This window comes from Callithrix jacchus, chromosome 1 (assembly GCF_049354715.1).
Source record: "Callithrix jacchus isolate 240 chromosome 1, calJac240_pri, whole genome shotgun sequence".
NCBI lineage: Eukaryota > Metazoa > Chordata > Mammalia > Primates > Cebidae > Callithrix > Callithrix jacchus.
The window spans coordinates 86,579,407-86,595,692 of record NC_133502.1 but is presented as its reverse complement, the minus strand read 5'-3'; the positions used below and the strand labels follow the sequence as shown (position 1 = coordinate 86,595,692).

At 48.9% G+C, this 16,286-nt stretch overlaps 2 pseudogenes; both read right to left on the bottom strand.

Annotated features, from left to right (window-relative positions):
• Positions 1 to 779: 779 nt before the first annotated feature.
• On the bottom strand, positions 780 to 2,729 carry LOC100407013 (bromodomain-containing protein 2 pseudogene; annotated as a pseudogene).
• Positions 2,730 to 3,958: 1,229 nt separating this feature from the next.
• Positions 3,959 to 7,155, bottom strand: LOC100407374 (kinesin-like protein KIF17 pseudogene; annotated as a pseudogene).
• Positions 7,156 to 16,286: the final 9,131 nt, after the last annotated feature.

Sequence of the window (16,286 nt, the reverse complement as noted above, 5' to 3'; positions counted from 1 at the left end):
ACAGGCCTCCGGGGCAGTCTCCGGCCCGCGTCTCCGGCCGGCGGTTCGGGGTCGGGGCTGGCGGACGACGGCCTCAGGGGCCAGAACGGCATCCCGGCGTAGGCGCGCGCGCCGCCCGGACTGCCCGCACACGCTCTGTGCCCCTCCAGGAGAGACCCTTTTTTTTTTTTTTTTAATTTATTTTGAATAATATTTTCTTTATTTACAAGATAGAATCAACAAAGACAGTCCAGGGGACCAAATGGGGAGATGACTGAACCCCCCAGGGCCCCTAATGGAGCGAAGGAAAAAGAGAAAACAGTAGAAAAAATAGTCAACGTAAAGAAAGAGCTCCCCTTTCTTCCCACCCCACGGAGGCTGAGGGGACAAAGGCCCCACCCTCCCCCCAGGGTTACCTAGCTTAAAATAAATTAGAACAAACAACCTCAAAACAGGGCCCTTAGAAGTCAACAGGGCAGCTATGGCCTTACATAACTCCAAATCAGGGGCTTTGCACACTTCCATCCTGTACCCCCTTGCCCTGCCCCAGTCATTTTGAATGGGGGATCTATGTCCAAGAGATCACTCCCCAATGGGTACCTCATGAGAATTCAATCTTATTTTGTCCATGTCCCTCCTTTAGTAAATGTCCCTGCATCCCTCCCCCAGTGCAGAGCCAGCTCTCCTAGACGGGGGCAGGAGGGTGAGATGCAGTCACAGCAAAGGGGAAAGGGGTGGGTGGGGCAGGGCCGTCTAAGGGTCCGGTCCTTCGGAGCCTTCCTGCCCCATCTGGCCTGGCCCCTTAGCCTAAGTCTGAATCACTGGTGTCTGAAGAAGATGATGATCAAGAGGAGGAGCTGGAATCTGAGCTGGAGCTGGAAGCACTGAGGCGTGACACTACTACTTGCTGTGCAGAGGATGACTCTGTTTTCTCACTTGCTCTCTTGGGGGGCTTTTTAGTGGAATTGAACTGTCCGCTGGCATCTTGTAACTGCTTTTCTAATTCCCGCTTTTTCTCCAAAGCCAGTTCTTCCTTTGTCTTTCCCACAGGCTTCTTAATGGTATAGGGCTTCCGGGTTTTCTTACATAGGCAAGAAAGGACATAGCGCTCAAACTCTCTAAGTGTGGATTGCTTGAGTGTTTCAAAATCAACCTCAATCTCTTCTGAGTTTGAATCACGTAAAGAGGGTTCCCTGGCTTGGATTATGTGCACAACTCGGCCCAGCTTCTCTCCAGGTAATTTGTTGATGTCCAGGCTCGGCTGCAGCTTTTCATCATAACTCATGGGCCTGCTCTCTTCCTCCTCCTCTGAATCATAATCCATAGGCAGGGCAGGTGGGGCTGTCTTTGTGGCCTCTTTGGGGAGCTTGGTGCCACTTCCTCCAGAAGGTCCAAAGCCTGAAGGGCCTAAAGCAGCACTGCCACATCCACTGCCACTTGCTTTCTTGGACTTCTTGGGCTGAGGTGGGCAGGGTGCTTCAGGCCCCTTGTCTTCTTCATCGCCCCAGCTCATCCTCGATGCTTCTCTGCCTTCTGTTTCTTCTTTTTCTCTTTTTTCTCTCTTTTCCTCTTGGGCTTGGATATTGGACCATGGGACAGAACAGCCAGTTGTTCATGTACTGCCCGAAGCTGTTCCTGCAGTTCTGCCAAGCGATGAGCCCTTTCTTCCTCTGAGTCTGAGCTTTCACCTCTCTTCTTCCTCATCCTCCTCATCTTCCTCCTCAGAGGAGCTCTCACTGCTACTTTCCTCACTGGAGGACTCTGAAGATGGTTTGGCCAAGCCAGGGGGAATGGCAGTAGAGACTGGTAGAGGCCCTGGTTCCAGTGGTTCATCTGGTATCTTGGCATAACAGAACTCAAGTACATCCTGTAGCTTTCGTGCCATTGCCACAACATTGTGATCTGGGGGATTGTACTTACAGAGTTAGAGAACATAAGCCATACTTTAGCAGCAAACTCCTGTGCATCCTGTTAATCACAGTTCTCCATCTTCCGCTTGACAGTGCTGAAATCCATGGGGTGCTTAATGATGTCAAGGTAGTCATGCAGGCCAAGTGCAGAAGCGTCCACTGGTTTATAGAAAGGCCAAGCATAAGCAGCATGCTTCTTAGAGAGTAACTCCTTCAAAATGCTGCTGCAATGTTTCAATTGTTCTGAAAGCTTTCCTTTCTTAGAGCTCAGTGTTGTTGCTGAGAATCAGGCAAGTCTTTGCATGGGGGCTTGATGGGGTGACCACTCTCTCTGCGCATAGGGGGAAGCCATGCTGCCTCAGGCTCAAGACTCCCAGGAGGGCTAGCTGGGGAACCAGGAGCCAGGATGGCTATAGGTGTAGGGGTGGTAGTATCTGCTTTCCGCTTTACCACCTTTGTCCAAGGACACCGCATCACCACACGCAGAAGCACGAAGAATGGGTAGGAGCGGGTGGAAGTGGAGGCAGCTGAAGTCAGTCACAATCAATGGTGTCCCAGATGACCTGGCACTGGGCTTGGAGCTGAGCCGTCGAGAGTAGCAGCCGTCAGTCACCTCCAGGTCCAGGGGCACTCAGGTCTCGCAGACCCCTGTCTCAGGCCCCTTGGACAGTGACCTCTCTGAGGATGAGGACCTGCAGCTGGCCATGGCCTACAGTCTGTCAGAGATGGAGGCAGCTGGGAAGAAAGCCGCAGATGTGTTTGGAGCTGGATGTCAGGATCCAGAGTCGCTGCACAGTTCCAACAGGACAGTGCCCTCCCCCATGTGCTGGGTGGGGGGACCCTCCATTCCTCTCCACCCTTGCTGAGTGTAGAGCCGGGGCCTGGGTGGTGGGTGGGGGATGGGTGGGAGGCAGCAGTAGTCTTAGCCTGTGCACTCTTTTCTTTGGGTGTTTGGTGCTGGCTCCTGGGGACTACAAATCCCAGAATGCGGTGCACCCAGCCCCATTTCTGATAGATTCCGCTTGGGGGAGCTGGTGCCTAGTTATGGAGCTGTGCATCTTGGGACATGTAGTAGCCCAGGTCGGCCTGTCACTCACTGTGAGATGGGGAGATTTTGTCTTTTGATTTATCCCTGGAGGGCCGGCAAAGTCGTAGATGAAGGGGGAATGATCTGAGCCTTGGCTCCTCTGACACGTCTTGCTAGCCCCAGGGTTGGAGTGGGCAGGGCAGAGCCGTGCAGCACCTGGAAGAGGTTCCCTTCCGGTGGGCAGCCTGGGGTCCCAGGAACAAGCCACGGCCAGTAGCATGTTTGCCTGAGCAGGGCGTGGCTCCAGAAAGCTGAGGAGTGTGTGCTGGCAGAGAGCTTCGAGGGCAAGGCCACCTGAGGGGGCTTGTGTGTGGTGGGGCTTGGAGTGTGATGGCAGCTCCAGGCATGCCGCTGCTTGTGTTTGTATGGCTTTTTTTGGCCTCTGACCCTGCTGCCCAATCTTTCCAAGGGTTTTTTTTTTTGTCTTAAAAGCAATTTATCGGTCAGTTTAATGTGGAGTTGCCTTCCCTGGGCCACAGTCCAGCCGGGGGTGGGCAATGCAGGAAGAGCTGCTGTGGGACCTCTGTGCCACCCCACGGGGTGGGGCAGTTCTCAGGAAGTCAGGCCAGTCAGACAGAGGCACAGTTCCTTCCCAGCTGATATTGAGCTTCCTTCACGTGGCAGTTGCTGCCCACTCCATCAGGGCTGGTGAAGGCCGTGAAGCAGCTCCGAGGCTGTGAGGCAAAGGCCAACACTGGTGGGCATGGGTGGTGGGCTCAGTGGCAGGTGAGCAGACAGAAACACTGACGTGGTGCAGCCTCTCTAAGGAGGATAGTCTAGCTTCCGAGTGGCTCCTGCCCCAGGCATAGGTGGGCTCTCTGGGGAAGAGGGAGGGCAATGTAATGTGTCTTCCCAGGGCTATGGGAGCCCTCAGGCTCCAGAGCACTGTGAGGGGGTAGGGGGGAGGCCTGGCTGGGGCTGCCCTGGGAGGGCCTGGCAGTCTCTAGAAGCCTATAAGGCAGGCAACGGCAGGCAGCTGTGCTTACAGAGGCTCACTGCCAAAGTTGTTTTTGCTTTTCTTATGCTTGGCCTTGGTGAAAGGGATGTCGAGGGACTCGAGGCGGAAGGGCCGGGGCTGGGACATTTCAGGGGCCTGGGTAGGCGGGAATGGCAGGGTTGTTGCTGAGTGGGCAGCCGAAGCCTGGTGGCAAGTTGTGATATGTGGGGCTCTTCCTGGCATCCGTGCTGAGGATCTGGCTGGCCCACTTAGACCGGAAGCAGTTGCTGGCGATGTTTTCACTGTTGCTCCAACTGAGCATGAGCCTGTAGCAGTCCTCCTCCTCCATGTTCGGCTCGCCGTTGTCTGCTGCAGAGCTTTTGTGGGCTGGTGTGTTCTGTGGCCCAGTTGAAACTGCTACTGGGAGGCTGGTTTTGATGATGGCAGGCTATGGGATCTTCCAGAAGCCGTTATCTTCATCCCAGCAGGAATCACGCCAAATCTTCTCAAGGTTGCTGTAGTTACAGTCCCTGCGAATCAGGGGCTGCACCTGCTCCAGGAGCTGCTGCAAGAGCATGGAGTTGTGCTCCTGCTGGTGGATGGTGGCCAAGTAATCAATCTTCTCCAGCTGAAACTCAGACTTCAGGTCCTTGATCTCCACCTCTGCGGACCAAAGCTTCCTCTGCATCTTCTCCAGCAGCTTGCTCTTGGCCCACACTTCCTCCTGGATGGAGTCGTAAACGTTGAGCAGCATCCAGTCCCCGCTGTTCTCATCCGCATTCTGCAGGGCGGCCACCAGCTGCTTCCTGCACTCGTCTGCGTACCACATGCGCCGCTTGTGCTTCTCCTTCAGGTCCTTATTCTTGGCCTGCTCTCCACCCACCACCTGCCGCTCCAGCAGCTGCAGACGGGCCAGCACCTGCTGCTGGTCCACAACGGGTAGCAGGTTGCTGGCCAGCACTGCCACCTCCATGCCCATGCTTTCCCTCCTCACGTCGGCCATGGCCGGCGGGGACTGAGGCTGAGCCCCCGGGGCCACTGGGGCCTCAGCCTCTAACCCCACACCAAGTTCTGCTGTTGGCACCTCCTCCAAGTCCACTTCCGAGACCAGATCCACCTCAGGCCTGGGCAGGAAGTCATCAGCCACCTTGGCTTCAGGCCTGGCATCCCCAGGCTCCAGCAGGTCTGTCAGCACGGGGTCCTGCACAGGGACCTTGGGGATGTCTGCCTGGGGTGCATCTGTCCTGGCTGTGGTGGAGGAGAGTCTGGCCAGCTTGGCTTCCACCTTGGCAATCGGATCCCACAGGCCTAGTAACCCCTGCAGGGGCTCCTTCTGTGGCTCCTATTCCTGGAGGTAGTCTTGCTCCCCCAGCAGATGCCCAGCTGACTCCTGCCCAAGGCACTCATCCAGGAAGTATCTGCTCCCGGACTGCACAGTGGGCGTGCAGACCTCCACATTGAAGGGCTCCTTGGGCCCAGGGAAAGCCTCAGACACAGAGGTTTCTTTGAGCGTGGATGACTCACTGGAGCCCAGAGAAATCTCAGACTTGGAGGGCTCCACTTTGCGCAGCTCCGCAAACCTGGAGGAAAGCTCAGTCTTGGAGACATCGTCACTGGGCAGAGTGTCAACTGTGGAGAAGATCTCGGGCTTTGCCATAGTCTCATACTGGAAAGCAGGAGGGTACTCAGACCTGCGGGCAAACTCAGCCCTAGGCATGACCTCAGCCTTGGACATGACCTCAGCCTTGTAGAGGACTCCTGCCTGCAGGACAGCCTCTGTGTCCTTCCGCAGGTTCTCCTCCAGTGTGGACAGCATGACATCATATGAGCTGGGCATGGCAGTGATGTCTTCCTCCAGCCTGGCCTGAGACTCCTGCTCAGCCTTATAGTCGGCTTTCAGGCGGGCCAGGCGCTCTTGATACTCCTCCTGGATCAGCTGCTTCTCGGCCTCCAGGTCATACTGGATCACAGGTGTGGGCAACAGCTTCTCCTCTGCCTGCACAGGGTTTGGAGGTGCCTGACTGGACAGCAGGGCTGACAGGCTGCTGGGACTCATCTCCTGCGTCAGGATGGCCTTGAGCTTCTTGATCTCCTCCTGGTACTTGCGAAACAGCGCATCCTTGGGGTCCTCGTTGATGCGTGGCTTGTTCCTGATGTTCTTGGCCCGATTGGCTTAGCACAGTGTCTCATCGTAGTTGTTGTCCACAGGCGACAGGCAGGCCACCATCAGCGTCTTGGTGTTGCCATCCAGTGAGTCCTGCAGCAGCCGTGTCAGCTTCGAGTCCCGGTAGGGAATGTGCTTACAGTGCCTGTCCACCAGCGCCGAGATGACGTTGCCCAGAGCTGACAGCGATAGGTTGATCTTGGTGGCCTCCTTGAGCCGCTCGCCCGTGGCCCCGGTCTTGGACTGTCACTCACTGCCCGCCAGGTCCACCAGGTTCAGCTTGCCCGCCTGGAGGTGGTCCTTGCCCCATTTATCCACGGCAGAGATCTTGATGCTGATGGTGAAGACGGAGTGGGAGCGTGAGGAGTCCTTGTTCATCAGCGTGTAGCCGACAGAACGGTTCTTCCAGCCAGCCTCCGTGATGTACTCGCACTGGGCCACACTGTGCACCGTGTGCATGGACAGCCCCTTCACGTACACGCCCTTCTCCTGGTGCTCCTTCAGCTCCAGCCTCTGCTTGGTGTCAGCCCCCAGGAGGTCCCGGACGTCTTCATTGTAGATCTCCAGGTAGGAGGCCCGGACCAGGAACTTGGTGTTCTCGGCACACTCCACCAGTGGGTAGACGATCTCGTTGTAGATATGCTCGGTGACGTGGTCCACGTGGTAGGCGCCGTCGAAGGTGAACTGCTTGGGTGGCTCGTCGGTGGCGCCTGGGTTCTAGATGCAGCATTGGCCGCGCACGCAGTCCACAGTCACCACCGGCTGGCAGCGCAGCTCCCGCTCCCGCTGGTTCATGGGGCAGCAGCCCACGACCACCTTCACCACCTCGGAGGCCATGGCGCCGCGCCCGGAACCCCCCAGGGTCAGAGCTGACCCCCGCCCCGCCGGGGACCCCGGGCCAAGGGGCGGGGCCAGCGCCGGCCACGGGGGCCAGAGCCTTGCGGCAGGGGCAGGGACTCCTGGGGGAGGGGGGCACCCTGAGGGGAGCCGGGAGTCGCAGGACCCGAGCAAGGGCCACCGACTCCTCCCGCGGTCTCGCCCCTCCCTGAGGCCCAGCCCAGGCGGGGGACGTGGGAAATCCGCGTTGCAGGCGCCGCCGCAGGACCCGCCAGCCAGCGCGCTCCTTTTTTTTCCCCACAGTCCAGTACTTTATTTTAAATTTGAGTAATTTCAAATTCCACAAACAAAACTGAAGAACAGCACTATTTTGTTTGAATTTCTCTCTTCCGTACACTCAGTGATCTAAAACACCACAATATCCAACATACAGAAACCTCAGGGAAGGGTTAGTAAACACACACAAGATTGGAATCATGGTGCCCTTTGCTCCTGAATGGAATGGTCCCACAGAAAAAACACAGGATACAGCACAACATAAGGGCACCTGTTACATATGAAGTGAGCAAAACATACTAGCATTTTCTATATGGATAATGGGGAAACTGCACAGGGGAGAGGGCCTTTTATGCTCATTTAAAAATCAGGCAAGTTGTCTGTAACATTTTTCAAATTATCTGGAGAGCACTGCCATCCAATGTAGTATATACTGATTAGTGTTGTCTTTGTTTGCACTGACAGTCTTGCCAGTATTTTTGCTTTAGCTTTTCTCTGAATAAAACAGATTTAAATGCATTTAGACAATACATATTTGTAAGCTGTTTACATACACTAAATTTAAGAGATTCAATTTTTTTTTTTAACGGAAAAGTTTGCTCAAGTATTATTACAAATGTGGATAGAAAATGAGTTCAAAGAGCCTAAAGTGTTATTTGTTTTTTGCTTGTTCGTTTTTAAGCCAATCCAGAAGAAGGGCAAATTGTGAATGCACTTTCTCAATGTCCATTGTTGGTTCCTCATTTTTCCAGCTTCTAAAAGCCTAAGGGTTCAATCCTCAGACCTTTTTGCTGTTCATTCCATAGGTGTTTTTCTCTAATCTTCTGGCTTTAAGTATGACTCCTCATATGCTGTTGACTCTTTTTTTATTGCCTGCCTCCTCCTACCAGAGTGTCAGCTCTCCGAGTCTAGGATTTTGCTTTGTCCACTATTGTAAGCTCTCAACAAGTTCCGCAGGCTGTCCAGGAAGCGTGGGTAGGCCTCAGGAAACTTGCAATCACGGTGGAAGGCAGAGCGGAAGCAAGCACGTCTTACCGTGGCGAAGCAGTAGAGAAAGCTTTTTAAAAATTTTTTTAGAATCTTGCCTACCGCAAAGGAGGCAGCTGCCTCTCCTCCTCCCTGCTTGGGGAGCCCCGTGGCAGGGGACGGGAGTGGTGGAGCCAGCTTCTGTAACACTGAGTCTCAGAGACGAACCAAAGCCAGCTGGGCTGAGCTCAGACCGAGGGGAAAATGCTGGAAGGCAATAAAACTGACAAAAAAAAAAAAAAAAAAAATCATCATTTGTTTACGTGCTTATTTTATGAATACCAGTGATCGGGAATTGGTGGATATTTACCAGAAATGTTTCCTAATGCTATGGTAGATAAATTATGGAAACAAGGAGTTCTACAAGGGCATTGAAAACGGTGGCCTAGGTTTCAGTGGGGTTGAAGACGTATAGTCAACGCTTTTGTTGTTGTTTTAATATTTTTTGTATGCCAGGCACTAGCCTGTGCATTTTATGTGCATCATCTTATTTAATCTTCACAATGGGTGCTGTCGTTTTACAGTGGACGACACTGAAGTTCAGAGACATTAAGTGATTTGTTAAGGTTTATAACTAGTAAATGGTGACGTCTGCATTAGAAATCCAGACTTTTGGTTCCAGGCCATACTCTCAAATGTTACGCTGTACTGGGGCATTCTGTGATGATGTTGAGATGGTCCTTTTTGAAAATGTAATGAGTTCCCAGAAGGCACAGAAGGAAAGAACTGGAAGGCAGGACTGCAGTGAGAGGGTGAGCAAGGAGAATAGAGATACTTAGAGTAGAAGAAAAGACAGACTTACTGAGGGACTTATGGTTTGGGACTTGATAGCCCAAAAATGGCAGAGCAGAGAAACATGTGGGAGGTTTATGTGCCTTGAGGTTTGAGTGGATCTCTGCAGGGACGCAGCTGCAGTCTCTACCCCTCCCCATGCCCTCACTTCCTGGAGGTCTATCACGGGCTTGCTCAGGTTACCCTGGAACATGGACTCCAGAAGTTTTATGCTTCTTGGAGTCTATTTTCTGAGTAGGCGTGGGAATGTAGACATGGCAAAGCTGTTCTCACTCCAGTTTGGTAGCCAGGAGGTAAGCAGTTAAATTTTTCTGCAAACTTTATACTCCTGATTTATGAAGGGATATTGATTTTTCTCACACTAAGGAACCTGAAGGTTTTTTATGTAGTATAAATACATCATGTGTTGAAAACTTGATTTTTGCTTTGGTTCCACTATTAACATCCTGGGTGACTTTCAGCAGGGCACAGCTTCTTTGAGCATCTGGTTTCCTTTATGTAAGCTCAGAAATTCAGCTGTGTGACCCTTAAGATTTCATATATTCTGAAGTTCTGCCAACATGCAGTTTCTTCCTGCACATTGTTGCAGTTCTCTACCACTGCATAGAACGAGCTGCCTCCTAATTTAGTGAGTGAACACGCTGCATTGATTTGATGGCAGGGAATGGTGGTGTTAATTACTCCAGATTAGTTCTCACTTGTGGCTGCTGAGATGGCAGACAAGGCTGAAGCCGTCAGAAAGCTTCTGCACTTCTACACCTGGCACCTGGGATGTAATGGATTCAAGATGGGGGCTGGTCCGGTAACTTACCCTCCACACAGCTTCTCCATGTGACTAGCTTGAGGTTCCTCACAGTATGGTAGTCTGGGGCTAGTCAGAGTTTTTGTAGAAACCCTAGCTTTCCCCAGATTCCTCTGCATTCCATGAGACCCATGCAAAAGCTAAAAAGTAATTTCCAGAATGAACATTATCCCCATCAAGCTACCATTGACTTTCTTCACAGAACTGGAAAAAAACCACCATGAACTTCATATGGAACCAAAAGAGAGCCCACACAGCCAAGTCAATTCTAAGCAAAAAGAACACAGTGGGAGGCATCACACTACCGGACTTCAAACTATACTACAAGGCTACAGTAATCAAAACAGCATGGTACTGGTACCAAAACAGAGATATAGACCAATAGAACAGAACAGAGGCATTGGAGGCAACACAACATATCTACAACCATACAATCTTTGATAAACCTGACAAAAACAAGCAATGGGGAAAGGACTCCCTGTTTAATAAATGGTGTTGGGAAAACTGGCTAGCCATGTGCAGAAAGCAGAAACTGGACCCCTTCCCAACACCTTACAGTAAAATTAACTCCAGATGGATTAAAGACTTAAACATAAGACCTGGAACCATAAAAACCCTAGAAGAAAATCTAGGCAAAACCATTCAGGACATAGGAGTAGGCAAGGACTTCATGACCACAACACCAAAAGCATTGGCAACAAAAGCCAAAATAGACAAATGGGACCTAATCAAACTCCACAGCTTCTGCACGGCAAAAGAAACAGTCACTAGAGTGAATCGGCAACCAACAGAATGGGAAAAAATTTTTGCAGTTTACCCATCTGACAAAGGGCTGATATCCAGAATTTACAAAGAACTCAAACAGATTTACAGGAAAAAAACAAACAAGCCCATTGAAAAATGGGCAAAGGATATGAACAGACATTTTACAAAAGAAGACATACATGAGGCCAACAAACATAAGAAAAAATGCTCATCATCACTGGTCGTTAGAGAGATGCAAATCCAAACCACATTGAGATACCATCTCACGCCAGTTAGAATGGCAATCATTAAAAAATCTGGAGACAACAAATGCTGGAGAGAGGATGTGGAGAAATAGGAACACTTTTACACTGTTGATGGGAGTGTAAATTAGTTCAACCGTTGTGAAAGACAGTGTGGCGATTCCTCAAGGACCTAGAAATAGAAATTCCAATTGACCCAGCAATCCCATTACTGGGTATATATCCAAAGGACTATAAATCGTTCTACTATAAGGACACATGCACACGAATGTTCATTGCAGCACTGTTTACAATAGCAAAGACCTGGAAGCAACTCAAATGCCCATTGATGATAGACTGGACTGGGAAAATGTGGCACATATACACCATGGAATATTATGCAGCAATAAAAAATGATGAGTTTGTGTCGTTTGTAGGGACATGGATGAATCTGGAGAACATCATTCTCAGCAACCAAGAACAGAAAATGAAATATCGCATATTCTCACTCATAGTTGGGTGAGGAAAAATGAGAACACATGGACACAGGGAAGGGAGTACTACACACTGGGGTCTATTGGGGGGAATAGGGGAGGGACAGCAGAGGGGGGAGCTGGGGAGGGATAGCCTGGGGAGAAATGCCAAATGTGGGTGAAGGGGGGGAAGGCAGCAAAACACACTGCAATGTGTGTACCTATGCAACTATCTTGCATGTTCTGCACATGTACCCCAAAACCTAAAATGCAATAAAAAATAAAATAAAATAAAAATAAAGTGTATCATGACCTGACAATGTAGACTGTTGTAAAAACAATTCTAAGTCTTAGAAAATAAATTTAGAATGAATAAAAGGTTAAAAAAAAAGTTTCTTACTTGCTAATCTTGGAATCTGCAAATGCAGATTTGTGGGGACACAGAAATAGATACTACCTCTGAATGAGGGAATGGCCTGATGGAAAAGAAGGAAAGAAGGGTGTGGCCACTTTGCAGGCAAACTGACAGTCATTCTGTCTAAATGAACCTCAACCCAGGTTGCTAATCCCAAATGAATTTCCCAGACCTAAATATACAGAGAGGAAGAAGGAGAAAGCAGTTTACCATTCAGAAATAGACGGAAATTAACATGAATTCTTATGTCTTCATTTTATTCCATGCCTGAAGGTGGCATAATTTAATAATGTTAATTTTTTTCTAGTCATGATTTGCTGAGACAATTAATTTTCATTTATTTTCTCATTTATTCTTTCTTCAGGGTCTGAGTTGGCTTTGTTTTCTACTTTTTCATATCTTGATTTTAGCCATATTCAATCCGATTATAATTTCCTTTCAGTTATTACTTTCTTTTTATTATCAGCACTTTGCTTCTTTGTATATTAAATTTCCTACCCTTATTGCAAGGATGTCTAGTTAATAGCTGCTAGAGGTGTAACTACTAATCTAGTTTTTCTTCTGTATGGAGCCAGTGGCAAGCCTGGTAGTCAGTAGCCAAAGAAACTTTGTTATCTGTTTCAGCTTCACTGGCTGCATTCCCTGGGAAGCAGTTTAATGACACTGGCTGAACTTAACCAGTTACTACAACCACTTGAAGGCATAGTAAAGGTGGGAGGAAATGTTCTTTTTCTTTTCTCTTGGTAGAAAAATAGATGCATAATTTTCCAGCTTTTGATTCTCCATTTGGGTTAATGATATGCAGAAGATTTCTGCTAGCTTCACTGTAATTAGAAGAGCAATATTGGTAACCTTTGGATAATGGTGGGCATTTTGAGGATTGCACTGTGTAGTGCTGATGACAAATGAACTTCTCTAGCTAGTATGTGCTCAAACACACAGTAACAAGAACTAGAATGACAAAATGTGTGTTGTATGCTTCTGAATGGTGTGGATGATGAGTTGATTTCTCACCACCTGGTATGAAAATGGGGTGTTAGATGGAGACAGACAGTAGATACCTTTGGGTATCTAGGAAACTTATACCTCCTGCTGTGATAGCAATGAAGCCCCAGGCCTTTTGTGTTGTAGAACTGGGATTTGTGGTAGGCAAGATTCTAAAGATGGCACTCCGAGGGCGACATCCCATCCACCTGGCATACAAACACTGCCTAACACATGGAAATGTGAATATAATATGTTTGACTCCTGTAATTAGGTTATGTTGTATGGCACAATTGTCCTTAAAATAGGGATATTGTTTGGATGCACCTGACTTAATCAGAGCTTTGAAGAAGTCAAAGAGAGGAGAAGCCTGAGAGAGTTGATGATGCAAGGGTTTTTCTGCTGCTGAGATGGAAGGCCATAAGGAGGGGCCCTGAGAGGAATCTCTGGAAGCTGAGAGGGGTCCACAGCTGGCAGCTAGGAAGTTGGTGGGTACTGGGTTATACAATTACAAGGAAACAAATTCTGCTGATAACATGAGGGAGCTTGGGAGTGGCTCTTTCCCTGGCTGAGCCTGCAGATGAGAATGCAACCAGGTAGCATCTTGATTTCAGCCTTATGAGACCCCAAGCAGATGACTCATGACCCACGGATTGGGAGACATATGACATAATAAATGCATATCATTGTAAGCCAGTGAGTCCGTGGTAGTATGCAGCAACAGAAAATAAACACAGCAACCACCACATTTATGAAAAGGCATTTTAGAATTTAAATGTTCATAATTTCATAGAGATTCTGAGAATGCTTTTGGATCACCTTCATAATACTGTAACTTAGGTTTCAAAATATTCTGATGGGCATGTTTCAGCTCTGTAAGTTCTTCCTGCCTTATTTCCAGGGGTGTTTCACAGTGACTGCACAGACTTCGGTCCCTGAAGGACTGGCCTTACTACTGCAGAGAGTAAAACACCAGATTGAGAAACTGTCACGTGACAATGATCACACGGCGCCTTTGAGATGAAATGTGTTCAGGAGTGTCACTTTTAAAAAAGATCCATTCATTGACTCTTTATAATTGGAGATTCTTCTACAAAATGGCTCAGTTTTCTCCCACAGGTGAGTGGTGTCTGTTTCTCTGGATAGTACTTGGAGAAAGACAATGTGGAATATTGATGGATGTTGTACATTTATAGCTAAAGCAACCTTCCCTCATGCCACCAGCATAAGGCAGTTCATCATAGTTAGGACGGAGCATAGAACTTATTTTTTCTTCATCATTTTCTGCCAACACCGAGGCTTTTCCTTCTGCTCCGCTCTTCTGTCACTTAGCTCTGTAACTTCCTCAACCTCCTGCACCCACTTTGTCCTGCTCTCTCTATGACCCCCTCATCACTTTTCCACAAGAACTTCCTCATACAATTTTCCTTGAGGGTAACCTAGAAAAGTGAGCATTACCCAAAGCATATACTTTATGCTGAGCATTTGATGTCATTCAATGTCTTTTCCAAAAGGAACCATTTCTGCTAGGTCGGTATTCTCCAAAGCCCAAAAGCCCTTACAAGTCCTCCATAGTTGCTGGGGGTGGTGGCTCAGGTCTGTAATTGCAGCATTTTGGGAGGCCGAGGCAGGTGGATCACCTGAGGTCAGGAGTTCAAGACCAGCCTGGCCAATGCAGTGAAACACCATCTACTAAAAACACAAAAATTAGCTGGTGTGAGGGCATACACCTGTAATCCAAGCTATTTGGGAGGCTGAGGCATGAGAATCGCTTGAACCCAGGAGGTGGAGGTTGCAGTGAGCCGAGGTTGCACCTCTGCAGTCCAGCCTGGGCCACAGAGCAAAACTCTGTCAAAAGAAGGAGAAGGAGAAAGAAGAAGAGGAGGAGGAGGAGGAGGAAGAGGAGGAAGAGGAGAAGAACTACTCCATAGTGTCCACTGATAGCACCTGAAGTGAGTTGTGAAGACTGAGCCCTTACAGAGCAGCCTCTCAGGTGCTCAGGCCCCATGAGCCCAAATCTCTTTCTGGGAGATTTGAAGAGACACACAGGTCACTCTACCAGGTAATGGGCAGGCCCAGTAAACCATAGCTTTATGCAACCAACAGTGCCTGAGAAATGGGTTCTGAAAGGGCTCAGCAATGTCATGTAGCCTCTCCAGGACTCTGTCACCTTCCTGCACATTGAGTCTTTTGTGAGTCAGGCTCATATACAGAGATTGTGACTTTGCTAACTTCAGCCCTTCACACCTGTGTCTTTCATTGTTACTGCAAATTGACCACAACTTTATGTAATTGTAGCAATTTGCAGAAGAAGTGTATGTGTGTAGGGGGGTCAGGGGTGAGGGGCACCTGGTTTTGCACCAGGAAATAAAATAATTTTCAATTTCAAGTCCTTTAAAGACTGCGTAGTCTGTGATTTCAAATGAAATAATCATTGTTCATTAAATTTTTATTTATCAATTACGTTTATTTCAAATACAACATATACCCCGCTATGAATAGGTTCCTATTCTGTTTTTTGAAGTAAAACTCCTTATCGTGTCTCTCTGGCAGCCTCCTTGCCTATTCCAGAGCACCTGCTGCACCACAGCTGAGATCATCTTCACACACAACAAATCTGAAAACACTCTGAGGATGCCACATGGTCTGATGTGGTAGGCAGAACAAGAGCTCCCCAGGATGTCCACGTCCGGATCCTCAGCATCTGTAAATATGTCACCTTATATGACAAAGGGGATTAAGGTTGCAGAGAGAATTCATGTTACTAACAGCCCACTTAAAGACAGGGATTCTCCTTGACTACCAGAATGGGGCCCCTGTCATCACAAGAACCCTTCAAGGTGGAAGAGGAGGTGTGATGGCAGAAGCAGAGGTCAGTGTAATGTGATTGCTTTGAAGGTGAGTGATCCATGACCTGGTGGTTTCTAGAAGCCAGAAAAAGCAAGGATAGGAATTCTCCTATCCTTTTAGGAGGATTTAGGGAAGGCTAAAGTCTCCAAAAAGGAGCATAGTCCGACTGACCCAGGGCTATTAGCCCAGAAAGACTGTGGCAGACCTCTGATCTACAGAGCTGTAAGCTGGAGCATTTCCTGGCCTCTTTCACCAAACATTATGTCCTCCCTTTTCTGTGTTCCTCAGCATGAGGTTTGTCTGCATGCCGTGTCAGGCACTGATTTATGACAATCCTGAAAGTGAAGTCCCTGTTTCTCTATGTCCAGTATGCTACCTCACCAAAGTCAGTCTTCAGAAAGTAGGGGAGGATTTATTGCATTCCAGTTAAAAGCAGCTGTGCCATTATATGAAATCTTATTTATTTATTGAAATGGAGTCTCACTCTGTTGCTCAGGCTGGAGTGCAATGACACAATCTCGGCTCACTGCAACTTCAGCCTCCCAGGTTCAGGTGATTCACCTGCCTCAGCATCCTAAGTAACCAGGATTACAGGAATGCCTCACCATGCTCGGCTAATTTTTTATTTTTTTAGTAGAGATGGGGTGTCACAATGTTGGTCAGGCTGGTCTCAAACTCCTGACCTCAGGTGATCCATCTGCCTCAGCCTCTCAAAGTGCTGGGATGACAGGTGTGGGCCACTGAGTTGGGCCCCATTATATAAAATCT